The 12,575-nt window shown below is 34.4% G+C and overlaps 1 long non-coding RNA gene across 1 annotated transcript in view; it reads right to left on the bottom strand.

Annotated features, from left to right (window-relative positions):
* Positions 1-310: 310 nt before the first annotated feature.
* LOC145804084 (uncharacterized) overlaps positions 311-12,575 on the bottom strand; it is a 14,923-nt gene continuing 2,658 nt past the window's right edge. Inside the window, exon 2 of the long non-coding RNA XR_014345681.1 lies at positions 311-549. This is a non-coding gene — a long non-coding RNA (uncharacterized LOC145804084). The remainder of the gene's footprint in view (positions 550-12,575) is intronic.

A 12,575-nucleotide genomic window follows, 5' to 3' on the forward strand; every position in this document is an offset into this window, starting at 1 on the left:
CAATAGTCTTGATCTTTCAGATCGTCCCCATTTCTACCACCACCGCCATGCCCATGCTCGTTTCAGATCTTTGCTCTTCTCGCTGAAAACTTCCATCTCCAGCAGTTGTAATCTTTCTTTGCATAGGCGAACAAAGTGAAGCCTCTGTCATGATGTCACGGCCCAAACCCACCCCTGTAGGTTTAGCACCGTAACCAGCCAATAATCCATGGATTACCAAAGGCCTCTTGACAGATTAGCAAATAATAAGGGGCTGCGGAAGCAATAATACAAAATAGACAAAGTCCAATGAGCCATGATAACGTACATGGGACAGAAAATTTCAAAACTTATATATATACATAAGCATGCCAGTCAAAGGACACCAATATTTACGAAATATTTACATCCTAAGACCTGTCTTTACAAGACACATACTGAGACTAGCATGAGTGCAAAAACAGCCATAACATAAGACTTCGATCGGAACCTCCTCGAGAGGCACAACTGTTGGCTGACAAAACAGAACGAAAAGCCGTCAACTCTGACCCTGGTCACACGCCGGCTCACCTACATATACAATATAAACTGTGAGCGAAAGCCCAGTGAATAATAACAGAGTAAAAGGGTTTTATGAATGAGTCCATACAGATTCAGAATCCATAATTCAGTTTCGTATCAAAATCATAACTTGACTAGATCATATATAGACAGAAATCATAAGCCTTGTTTAAGTTTACGTGATACATTCTTTAGCACTAGCAGAAATAGTTGACCCATAAGGGACGGCCATAAAGGAGTTGACTCACGTGCACGGAGACAATACAGTTGGCTCATGAGATGTACAGTTGACCTATAAAGGGACGTAAGGATCCATAACAGTTGGCTCATGAGACGTACAGTTGACCCATAAAGGGAGGTAACAGAACAGATAACAATTATCATTTGAGGCTAAGAATGTCACGAATACATTTCAGAAACATTGGACAACCATTCATTCATACAGAAAATATTACCTCGGCAAACAGATCATTTTATATCACTCAGAAAATACTTATAATTGAACATAACTTTACAAAGTTATTACTCACAGTGGACCTTGAGACAGACAGACGGAGTAAGCTTGGTCAAACAGTACGTGGCACGTGACCTAGGGACCTCAATTCCTTATGCTAGTGATGGTCTCCAAGTTTTCCTAGCAAATCCTCTCCTTGTGAATTAAATCTTCAAGCCCTACAACATTTCCCCTTCTCTCACTCTCTCAGCCGTTTGCCTCTAAGAAATGAATAATAGAAGGTGTGAGTGGGGCTCAAATGGCCTATTAAGTGGTAATTGGTCAAAAGTAACCAAATAACGTTATTTTAATCGAATTTAATCGCTCCAAATCGAATTTTAATTAACCCTACCATAAAATTCTATAAATTCTAATAAGCTCATAAATCAAGTCAATTTCTGATTCGAATGCCGATAAGGCTTCCAATTCGCTAACCGAAACTAAAATGTGAACCGAACAGATTGAAACACAAAATCATGCAATCACACATGCAATTTAGTTCCAAATCTTTCCTAAATTATTGCTAGGTTTAACTAAGCACGAATTAACATTAATCTGGGGTCTGAGAGGCAGGAGCCCTGTTCGGGTTGGCCTTGTATTAAGCCTAGATAGACGAGACCCACCCATTGGGTTCTTTCCTCCTCCGCCATACTTTTAGATGATGATGGTCATTGTAAAATTGCGTAATTGGATTCTTTATGTTTTATTAATTAGTTGATTGTTGTATCAATAGTTGCGTGTTTGGTTGCTGAGAACATGTGTGAAATGGAAAGAAACTTAAAATTTGAATATTATTAATTTGAAGGTCTGTGATGAAGATAATGAAGAAAATGAAGTGGGTCTGAGAGATGTTGGAAATCACAAAAAAAAAATGGGATTTCTCTGGAAAGTCCCAAGAAAATGTGTGAAATGGGAAGAAACTTAAAATTTGAATATATTAGGTTGAAGATCTGTGATGAAGATGATAGTGGGTCTAAGAGATGAAAAGAGAGCTGTCATTGGAAATCACAGAAAATGAAATTTCTTTGATTTTGGAGAGAATTTCTCTGGAAAGGTTTCTCTTGGAATTTCTCTGGTTTTGAGAAAAATTCTCTGGATAGAATTTTTCCTGGATCAATTTGAGAGACCTTAAACATTATTAAAATATGCCATAAAATCTTAATACGATAGACTAAAAAAAATCTCCCTTCACAATTAGAAGAAGAAAAAACTCAAAAAAAAAAAAATCCAAAAACAATAATAATAATAATAATAATTAACTACAACAACTTAAAAATTAGAACACAAAAACAATCGGAAAACAAAAAACAAAAATAGCCACACACACACACACAAAAAGGAAAAGAAAAGAAAAGAAAACACTTAATTAGTGCAGCTTAAAAAAAAGAAAAAGAAAAATTAGAACCAAAAAAAATCAGAGAGCACCCAAAAATAAACAATAAAAAATAGTTGAATTAACACCTCGCAACAACTTAAAAATGATAACAAAAATGACAACTTAAAAATGATAACCAAAAAAAAATCAGAAAACACCCAAAAACCATTAAAAAACACAGTTGCATTAACAGCTGAATTACCCCCCCCCCCCCCCCCCCCCCCCCCACACACACACACACACACACACACACACACACAAAATTGTAATTAACAGTTTAAAAAGGGTAAAAAATAGACCAGAAAAAATAACAAAGCTGAAAACAATTTAAAAGCTAAAAACACCCAACAAAAACAATAACAAAAATGCAAATTAAGGCTTCTAAGCAATAACTTAAAAATTAGAACCCCAAAAATAAAAAAACATATAAACTGAAAAGAAGAAGAAGAAGAAGAAAAACGAACTAAAAAACGAATGAATTAAAAGCTGAAAACAACTTAAGAATTAAAACCCCAAAAAAAAACGTGAAAAATGTCCAAAGTGTTGGGAACATTAAAACAATCATTAAAAACAAAATCATGCAACACGAAATCAATTTTACTTGGAACATTGATCTAAATCATATCACAAAATTAATAATTATAAGGGTAAATTATAAATATATTTCCTGAGATTTGCTTAAAGTACAAATTACCCCTTATAGTTTGAAAAATTACAAATACATAATTAAGTTAAAAAATTACCCCCTTGTTAAAAAAATTTATTTAATAGAATTAACTAAAAAAAGAAATTCAAAATTACTCTCCCATACAATAATAAAATTACCTAAATTATTAATTGAAACATATCTATAACATTATTAAAAATTGTTAATTGACTTGATGATTTATTAATAAAATGGGCGATACAATTTTTTGTTGAATCAACAAAAAAAAAAATGATTGATAAATCCATTTACAATTGTAAACTAAGTATAACGCAGCGGAATAAAAATTATGGTCATACCTTTCAAACAGAGTCTGAATTGAAGGATCTCGTAGATAAATCACGTGCTTCCTGAATCTGGTCAATCAACCCAGCAATGGGGTGATATTACAATAGTGAATATCACCCACACAAACCACAGTACAAATGGCTTTGATCGTTATTTTTGGGAGAGAGTCAGTATATTAGAAAAACTCAAACATACGTTATTTTTCCACTTAATCACCCATATCCCATATATCAAATATACAATCTATTTATCTCATTTATCCATATTTATTATATGAGATAATATCTGATATATATATCATCTATCCATATCATGATATGATAGATATATATCCTGAGTGGCTATCCAAATAGGTTTGAATTCAAATTCAACACCCATTTGGATAAGGTTCAAAAGGTTCAGTTTCAAAAGGTTCTAAGGGTCATGCCACATGGGTGCCCAATTTCTAACATCTCCCACTCGGACATGAGTTGGCATGACACTGCCACGTCACTATCTCAATCTCCCCAAAAATAAACAATCTCATACTGGCCACTGCACCGTGCAACTGCTGAGAACACCTGCATGTGGGAGCTCTATACTAGAAACTCAAAATGAGCCAGCATAGAGACATCAACCCAAAAAGAACAGAAATAGTGTCTCATATACCCCAGACCCATCTAATTACACCGGTCCAAAAAACATCTCTAATCCCTCAAAAAGAGCATGTTTGACCCTCTCAATTCTTGCAATATATTCACACTCAATTCGCCTCTCATACAAAGCGATGTGAGTTGCCGGCAGTGAATATACAACAGTGGTGTAATACTAGATGATCTTCCCTTTGCACTCATGCCATTTAGTTTAGGATTGACCGCTTTCCCAGTGATGTCCCTTAAGACCGAATCATGCATGACCGCAGGCAACATACCAAAGTAGCAGAACATCAACCCCTTACCTTATGACATAGTCAAAAGTCACAAAAGGGTACATAAATGAAAGTCATATCAATAATGACACGTAAGACCCACACGGTGAGGAAGCAGGGATCCATTCTCTCACCTCATAAAGAGTGACGTCATACTCGATACACCGTACAGATATTAGTCTAGTCGCTTTCTAGCGCCTAACCCGAATTCTCTATTTGCTCGCCTTCTAGGCGCCAAATGGGATCTCACATCTGGCTAATCATAACAGGTACAACATGGAAAGTGAGTACTAACATCCATGTTTGGTCCTTAACATGACCTCATCTTGGTTATAACCAAGGCGACATACATAGTGGATGATTTTTAAGCCTCTCTTGGCTCCAAATAAAAATAAACCACCAGTCTCATCCTTGCTCGCTCCCAAGCGCCAAGGGCGATTGCTCGTGTGAGTGAGCCAATCTTGCCTGCTGACATCATCATCTGCTAATAATTATGACACAAACCATAATAGTGTCAACATCCCATCATCTCAAAATAAGTGATTGATTTTTAAAAAAAATTGACCACAGCTTGCGCAATTATAGATTCTAAACATAAGCCTTATCAGCACAACGGAATCCACCAAGTGCACCTCACATGAAGTAATTTAAGATCACTACCTCTTGCGCAATAACCTCTCTAAAGATATTTTGGTGACCAATTTGCGTTGATTCTTAATGCGCCCAACTAGCGCATTGAATCTTACAAGGAGCAAATTAATATGCTTCTAGTAAAGCATTTTATCCACAGTCTAATGAGCAAGGTCAATATCTAAACAACTCAGTTGACCATTTACCAAAGATAACACTTATCATGCCGAATACGCCCACATAGCGTACTTTAGGCTTCCACAACAAAGAAAAGATCGAGGAATATAGGTCATCTGTTTCTCCCAAAGACAATCCGAGGATTCACTCAATAGCTAAGGCTCTGGCTTTTACCGATAGGTAAGTCAATGGGTTTGCAATTTTGCATCTAGAATTGTTCTAGGATATTCCTTATGTAAGTCATCGAAGACAAACCGAGAATTTTCCTAAAACAATCCCTAAGGATCGTACATCCGAGCATATAAATTACATCACCCATGTCCATCATCTAAAATAGAGGTCTGCCCACCCTAGGTGGCGACAACCTTATAAATTCATGGCTCATAATGACTAAGTAAGGAAAAACCTTCTTTTGGACCATTGATCATGCCTCAGTGGTCTTCATCGATCATCGTTGGCCTATCATGGCTTGACGAAATCTAAGAACCACTATTTGGATAACTGCTTTAGGCTGTAAAAGATTTATTGGAACTAGCAACCTTTTTGCGCTCCTAACTTTTTACCATAAAAGCAAAAGGTAAATTCCTACGGATCTACTTATCCAATTCTCTAACGAGAAAGTTGGGTCACAATGTCCATAAATCAATGTTCCGAACTTATGTCAATCATAGCTTAAGTCAAAATAACCTCACTCCCTAGGAGGAAGTCTTCTCATGGTCTACACTTTCCTCAATGGTGCGACTTTTCGGTATCTAGCGAGCCTTATGCCTCAACAATGACTATCCAAATTACGCATAACTTTAGAACAGTTTCGCGTCATAATGGAAAGTCAACCAAATTATAGAAATGGTTAATCCTCAAAGACTTTGTCTTAAACTGCGCAACATTGATCCACTTTCTAAAAAACAGGGGACTAAAGCCTTTGGCATTATCCTAGGCTCTTTATCATCTTGCGGAGCAATCATGAATGTTTCCCTCTCAATCACCCAGTGATGACGTGGAAAATTTTCACATATGCTACCACGCAACTAAGAATGTAGAGCATTCTTAGTAGGCACATCGCTCCCACTGTCCCTAGGATATTGGAAATTTCTTTCCATTCTCAACTAGGCTACATAGAGCGCTATGCTTAGAATTCTCTATCTTACAGAGTTCTAAAAACTCTATTTACGTCACCTTTACTAATAAAACTTTATGTGACTTAGTTACACTACCACAAAGCTGCTTACCTATATGCACATGACCCGGAGGGTTTGCATGACCGCATACAATAATGCGCCACACGACCCTTTGTGTTTACAAGACAGCATACAATAATGCGCTATAGAACCCTAGGTCTTAACTTCGCAATCTTATGAGAAGTAAAATAAAAATAAGCTGCTTAACGGTTACAGATCGCCCATAGATGGCTCTCCGCTGACCTATTACTCAAAATTGGAGTGTAAAATTTGATATGGAGGGCTCTTAGTTAGGGATATAGACAATAAACTAGTGCAATTTCCAATTGGGAAACATCTTGCGCCATTATCCACCTAACATTAATAATATATAATTCCTTATCTCTACTACACCATTGTGTTGTACTAGGAATAATCAATTTTTTAAGCATCCATTTCTCTTCACAGAGTTTTTTAAAAAATAACTCAAATAGATACTCGCCACCTTGGTCAAAACTAAAAGCACAAAAGCTCTTATCTAATTGATCTCGACCTCATATGTGCAATGTCAAAAATCATCTCAAAACTTTTGACTTATGGGAGATCAAATAGTCTTGACTCAGATGCGTATCGTAATCTATAAATGTGTCGAGATTGAGGCTTAGCTATTATACCCTCACACATATCTAGTCACAAATATCATAATGGACTAAATGCGCCAATACAAATGACCTTCTACGGCTTTCCTACTTACTTGTGCGCACCCATTGCGAACAAAGTTACACATTCATATGAGAGCAGGACGTCATAAGCGAGTGGGCCCGAGAAGGCCTACTCAAACCATCGTGTCATTATCTCATTAATGTGATTAAGTATAATAAGCCACTGGTTCATGACCAATGTCATAAACTAATTCCAATCATCTTAATGTGTGAATTCTCGAAGACAAGTTTTAAAGGTTTAGGCCCAACTAGGTAATGACTCACGACTAAGTCATATTCACTAGATCATAAAAAGTTTGTCATGGAGATATCAAGTGCACCTAAGTCGCAAATTTAACTAGTAAGTGCTAATCCCCTGCACCTTCAAGTCAATTTTATTCTCCATACACTTTACTGCATCTAGTTGAAAGATGACGATACTCCTCTTGCCATCTCTGTTTCTCGCTTCATAGTTACTACTTGCAATTAATTCTACTATTCACAAGAAGGAGAGAATAAGCTATCAACTATGACAACTCCTGAAGTAACTTAAGCGCGAATTAGGCCAAAGAGTCTAATTCAACACAATGCTCTTACAAGCGATGCGTCAAATTCTTAGAGTCATAACAGCCTTGACCTTTTCATTACTATGCTGCACTATGCTGCAACGTTTGCGCTTAGTGGTAAACGTTATTCAAAACGTTAGCCTAGCTAAGGAATCATACCAAGAAGCCCCTCCTCATGTCTCACACTCAAGTGTGGAAACAGAAAGTGTCCAGACTAAGACAAGTCGGTAATGCTAATAGATTTTGCAACCACTAAGCGCTAATCTTTTCACTTAGTATTAATAGATTTTGCAGCTTCTAAGCGCTAATCTTTTAACTTCACGTGATATTTCAACACACACTATTATAGTGCATGAAATTTTTGCTCCATCCATTTCCAATAATTGGGTAGAGAGCAAAATATTGCTCATACTGGCTACTTGTCTTAGACTTGATGACTAATTTATTTAAGCTCGCATTTCTTGGATGACGTGACTCTTGAATGTTACTTCATCCAATGATGTAACATTATTTACAAGTCAAATTACAAAGTCAATCCGCGCAGCTCAATAGTCAAGATCATATACAGATTTATTGAGGGCTTACTAATTTCATAACTCCAAAACTCACCAACCAAAACTACGTAGCGTGCTGCTAACCATAGCGCACACATTAGTTTTTATTATGCCAAACAAGGCAACAAAACCACGGCGACTTTGAGTCATGTTTCCTTAATTTGGCTCAATTAAGACTGGACTTTTGCTCATCTAAAAAATGAGATTACATTGTTCACATTTGAACATCTTTACTAAGTCTAGGTCAACCAATTAACTTCCATATAAGTCAATTTAGAGAGAAATTCGCATTGGGATTAATTTGATTAGCATAATATAATTTTGCCACAAAAATCTAAATTAAATAGTGACAATATTACACAAGTCGCAAGATCGAAAATCTGCTATGCTCGTAATCATCTCTTGCGCCACATGTGACAATTATCCAAAATTCAATTTAATTTATGCGCAAAATATTAGTTTTCGAGAATTAATCTACAAAGATTTCTCTCAACCGAATAACCTCCCACTAACTATGGCATGTCAAAAGCATGATAAATTCCATACAATAGCATCTTAATGTAAATTTACAAATAACTCATGCTATATTCATTTAATAATGGAATTCAAATAAATAAATAAATAAATAATCATGCTTTTCTAATTACAACATATTAGAAACTCTAAAAAAAATAATATGCTATATTAAATATTCAAATTATGCCATAACAGAAAGTACATCATCCTGAAATTTTCTGAAATTTTTCTGAAATTTTAAATAGCTAAAAAACACACATAAAATTAGAAATAAATATTCCAAAATCTGGTAAAATGATACAACTATACCAGTAAATAGTAAACCATAAAAAAAATTCAGCCCCAGAAACTTAATCATGCAACATGCATTTTAAACCAGAAATAATGAATTATTTTTTATTTTTATAAAATTTTCAAAATTTTATAGAAGATAAAAAAATTTAATTCTGAGTCTAACGGTACCAACCATGCCTAAAACAAAGCTATAACGAATTAATTATGGCAATTTAACGCGATTCAGAATTAAAAACAAAACAAACAGCAGCCCGACTCAACGAGCGGCTCGGCACGGCTCGGAGCACGGCTCAGGGCACAGCGCGCGTGCGTGGCACGGAGGGCGCGCGCGTGGACAGCGCCGCTGACGTGCGCATGAGGCCACGTGCAGGCGCGTCGGCAGGGCAGCTGGCGCGTGGGAGCGCTTGGAAGCGCGTAGGAGCGCGTGGGAACAGCTCACAGCGTCAGGTGGCGCGTGCAGACCACGCGCCGCCTTCCAGGGTGTTTTCTGGTCCGATTTTTGTACTGCCGAACTCTTTTTTTCAAAATAAAACCATTTATGGTATGAAGAAAGACATTAATGAACATAAAAAAATATATTTATGCTCCTAATCTGATAAAAGTAGATTTTTTTTCTCCTCTACAAATATTCATGTATATAATGTATACATATACATATAAAAATATATACATGATTAAAGGAAACACGAAAATATCCATCAACTCGCTCTGATACCAATGTAAATTAAGTATAACGCAGTGGAATAAAAATTATGGTCATACCTTTCAAACAGAGTCTGAATTGAAGGATCTCGTAGATAAATCACGTGCTTCCTGAGTCAATCAACCCAGCAATGGCTTTGATCGTTATTTTTGGGAGAGAGTCAGTATATTGGAAAAACTCAAACATACGTTATTTTTCCACTTAATCACCCATATCCCATATATCAGATATACAATCTATTTATCTCATTTATCCATATTTGTTATATGAGATAATATCTGATATCTATATCATCTATCCATATCATGATATGATAGATATATATCCTGAGTGGCTATCCAAATAGGTTTGAATTCAAATTCAAAACCCATTTGGATAAGGTTCAAAAGGTTCAGATTCAAAAAGTTCTAAGGGTCATGCCACATGGGCACCCAATTTCTAACAACAATAATAAAAAAAAATCAAAAAAGAATTAGTAAAACAAATCAAAATAAAATTCATTTTATTTCGACTATAAAAAAAGTCACTTTATAATATTAGTAATAAGAATTCACAGAATTTTTTTGACTTATCCTCCTTGTCACAAGCATATGTATTTTACAAAATATAAGTTAAAATATATTCTTCAATATCACGGAACGTCTTTTTTTCTTAAGACTAATAAAAGATTATTTTGGAAAACAAGGAACTTCAGAATTCTGGAATTAATCAATGGAAAAACTAGTTAAGAGGTCATTATGAATACCATTTATCTCAGATTAGATGGTCTAGATTAATAGCAGCAAAATGGAAAAATAGAATCAATCAATGTCGTAGAATTCAAAATCAAGATTTAAACAAAGAGAATTCATATGAAAAAGACCTATTAATTCATTACAAAAAACAAAACGATTACGAAGCATATTCATTACCAAATCAAAATGAGAATTTTCAAAAATACTATAAATATAATCTTTTTTATAAATACTAAAAATATAATCTTTTATCAAAACGATTACAAAAATACTAAAATTGATAAAAAAAAAGATCTTTTTTATCTTACAATGCCTCAGGATCAAGAAATCAATTCACCCAATCAAAAAAAAATCTTTTTTGGTTGGGTGGGAATGAATGAAGAAATATTAAGTCGTCCTATATCGAATCTGAAACTTTGGTTCTTCCCAGAATTTGTACTACTTTATAACACATAAAATTAAACTGTGGTTTATACCAAGCAAATTACTTTTTTTTAATATAAATGAAAATGGTAGTGAAAATAAAAACATCAATAGAAAGCAAAAGGGGGTTATACCCTCGAATGGAAAAAAAAAATGGAATTAAAGAATAAAAATAAAAAAGAAAAAGAATCTGCAGGCCAAAGAGATCTTAGATCAAATGCACAAAACCAAGTAAATCTTGTATCTGTTCCCTCAACCGAACAAAAAGCTATTGAAGAAGATTATTCAGAATCAAACATGAAAAACCGTAAAAAGAAAAAATAATACAAGAGCAATACCGAAGCAGAACTAGATTTCTTCCTGAAAAAGTATTTACTTTTTCAATTGAGATGGGATAATGCTTTGAATCAAAGAATGATCAATAATATCAAAGTATATTGTCTCCTACTTAGATTGAGAAATCCAAGAAAAATTACTATATCCTCTATTCAAAGGAGAGAAATTAATCTTGATATAATGCTGATTCAAAAGAATTTAACTCTTACAGAATTGATGAAAAGGGGATATTAATTATTGAACCCCTTCGTCTGTGATGGACAGTTTATTATGTATCAAACCATAGGTATTTCATTAGTTCATACGAGTAGGCATCAAACTAATCAAAGATACCAAGAACAAAGATATGTTGATAAGAAGGATAAGGATTTTGATGAATCCATTTCAAGGCATCACCAAAGGATAACTAGAAATAGAAAAAAAAAATCATTATGATTTGCTTGTTCCTGAAAATATTTTATCGTCTAGATGTCGTAGAGAATTGAGAATTCTAATTTGTTTCAATCCAATATTTTGCAATGGGAACAAGGTCAAAAATTGGAGTCGATTTTTTGATGAAAACAAAGATCTTGATACAGATAAATTAATTAAATTCAAATTTTTTCTTTGGCCCAATTATCGATACATATGTACCCACGATTGAAAATTGGTTGATGATACATTTTTCCTATCTATCCTGTACCATATCTGCTATATGAAAATAAACAGATACACACATGACTTGTCTTCCATCTCATTCTAATATATGATACTAATTCAATAACGTATCAATTATATCTAGAAACAAATCAACAAATTTTCTTAATTTTAAGATTCGAATTATTCTCTTTTGGAAATGCAAAAATTTACTATTCTTTTGTATCCCTATCTGAATCCTATTTTCAATTGGATTGATTAGTTTTATGGGATAAAATTAGGATTCCATAAAAAATTCAAATTATTGTATATACCAGATTAAAATAACTGGCATTATTATTACTGATCAGTAAAATTTCATGTTTGTAAAAACAGAGGGGAGGGGAGAAAAAATCTTTTATGATAAAAAATTCATTCATTTCGGTTATTTCACAAAAAGAAAAAGAAGAAAACTGGGGATCTGTTGAATTTCAAGTATTTTGTTTTATAAATAAGATACGAAGAACTTACTTCCTATTTGGAATTGCACAAATAGACTATTTATCTCAGAGAGGTCTGCGAAAAATTCTGGGAAAACGTCAACGCCTGCTTGCTTATTTGTCCAAAAAAAAATTGAGTACGTTACAAAGAATTAATTGGTCAGTTGAATATTCGAGAGATAATAACTCGTTAATTTGAAAAGTCATTTTGAATTATTTACTTAAATTGGATGAACCTTTTTTCAATTTCAGCAATTCATGGAAGAATGAATCGGGAAAAAACCTATGACTGCACCAGCTACAAGAAAAGACCTCATAACAGTCAATATAGGTCCTCACCACCCATCAATGCATGGTGTT

The sequence above is a fragment of the Camellia sinensis genome, chromosome 1 (genome assembly GCF_055761805.1).
Source record: "Camellia sinensis isolate YWXY chromosome 1, ASM5576180v1, whole genome shotgun sequence".
NCBI classification, from domain to species: domain Eukaryota; kingdom Viridiplantae; phylum Streptophyta; class Magnoliopsida; order Ericales; family Theaceae; genus Camellia; species Camellia sinensis.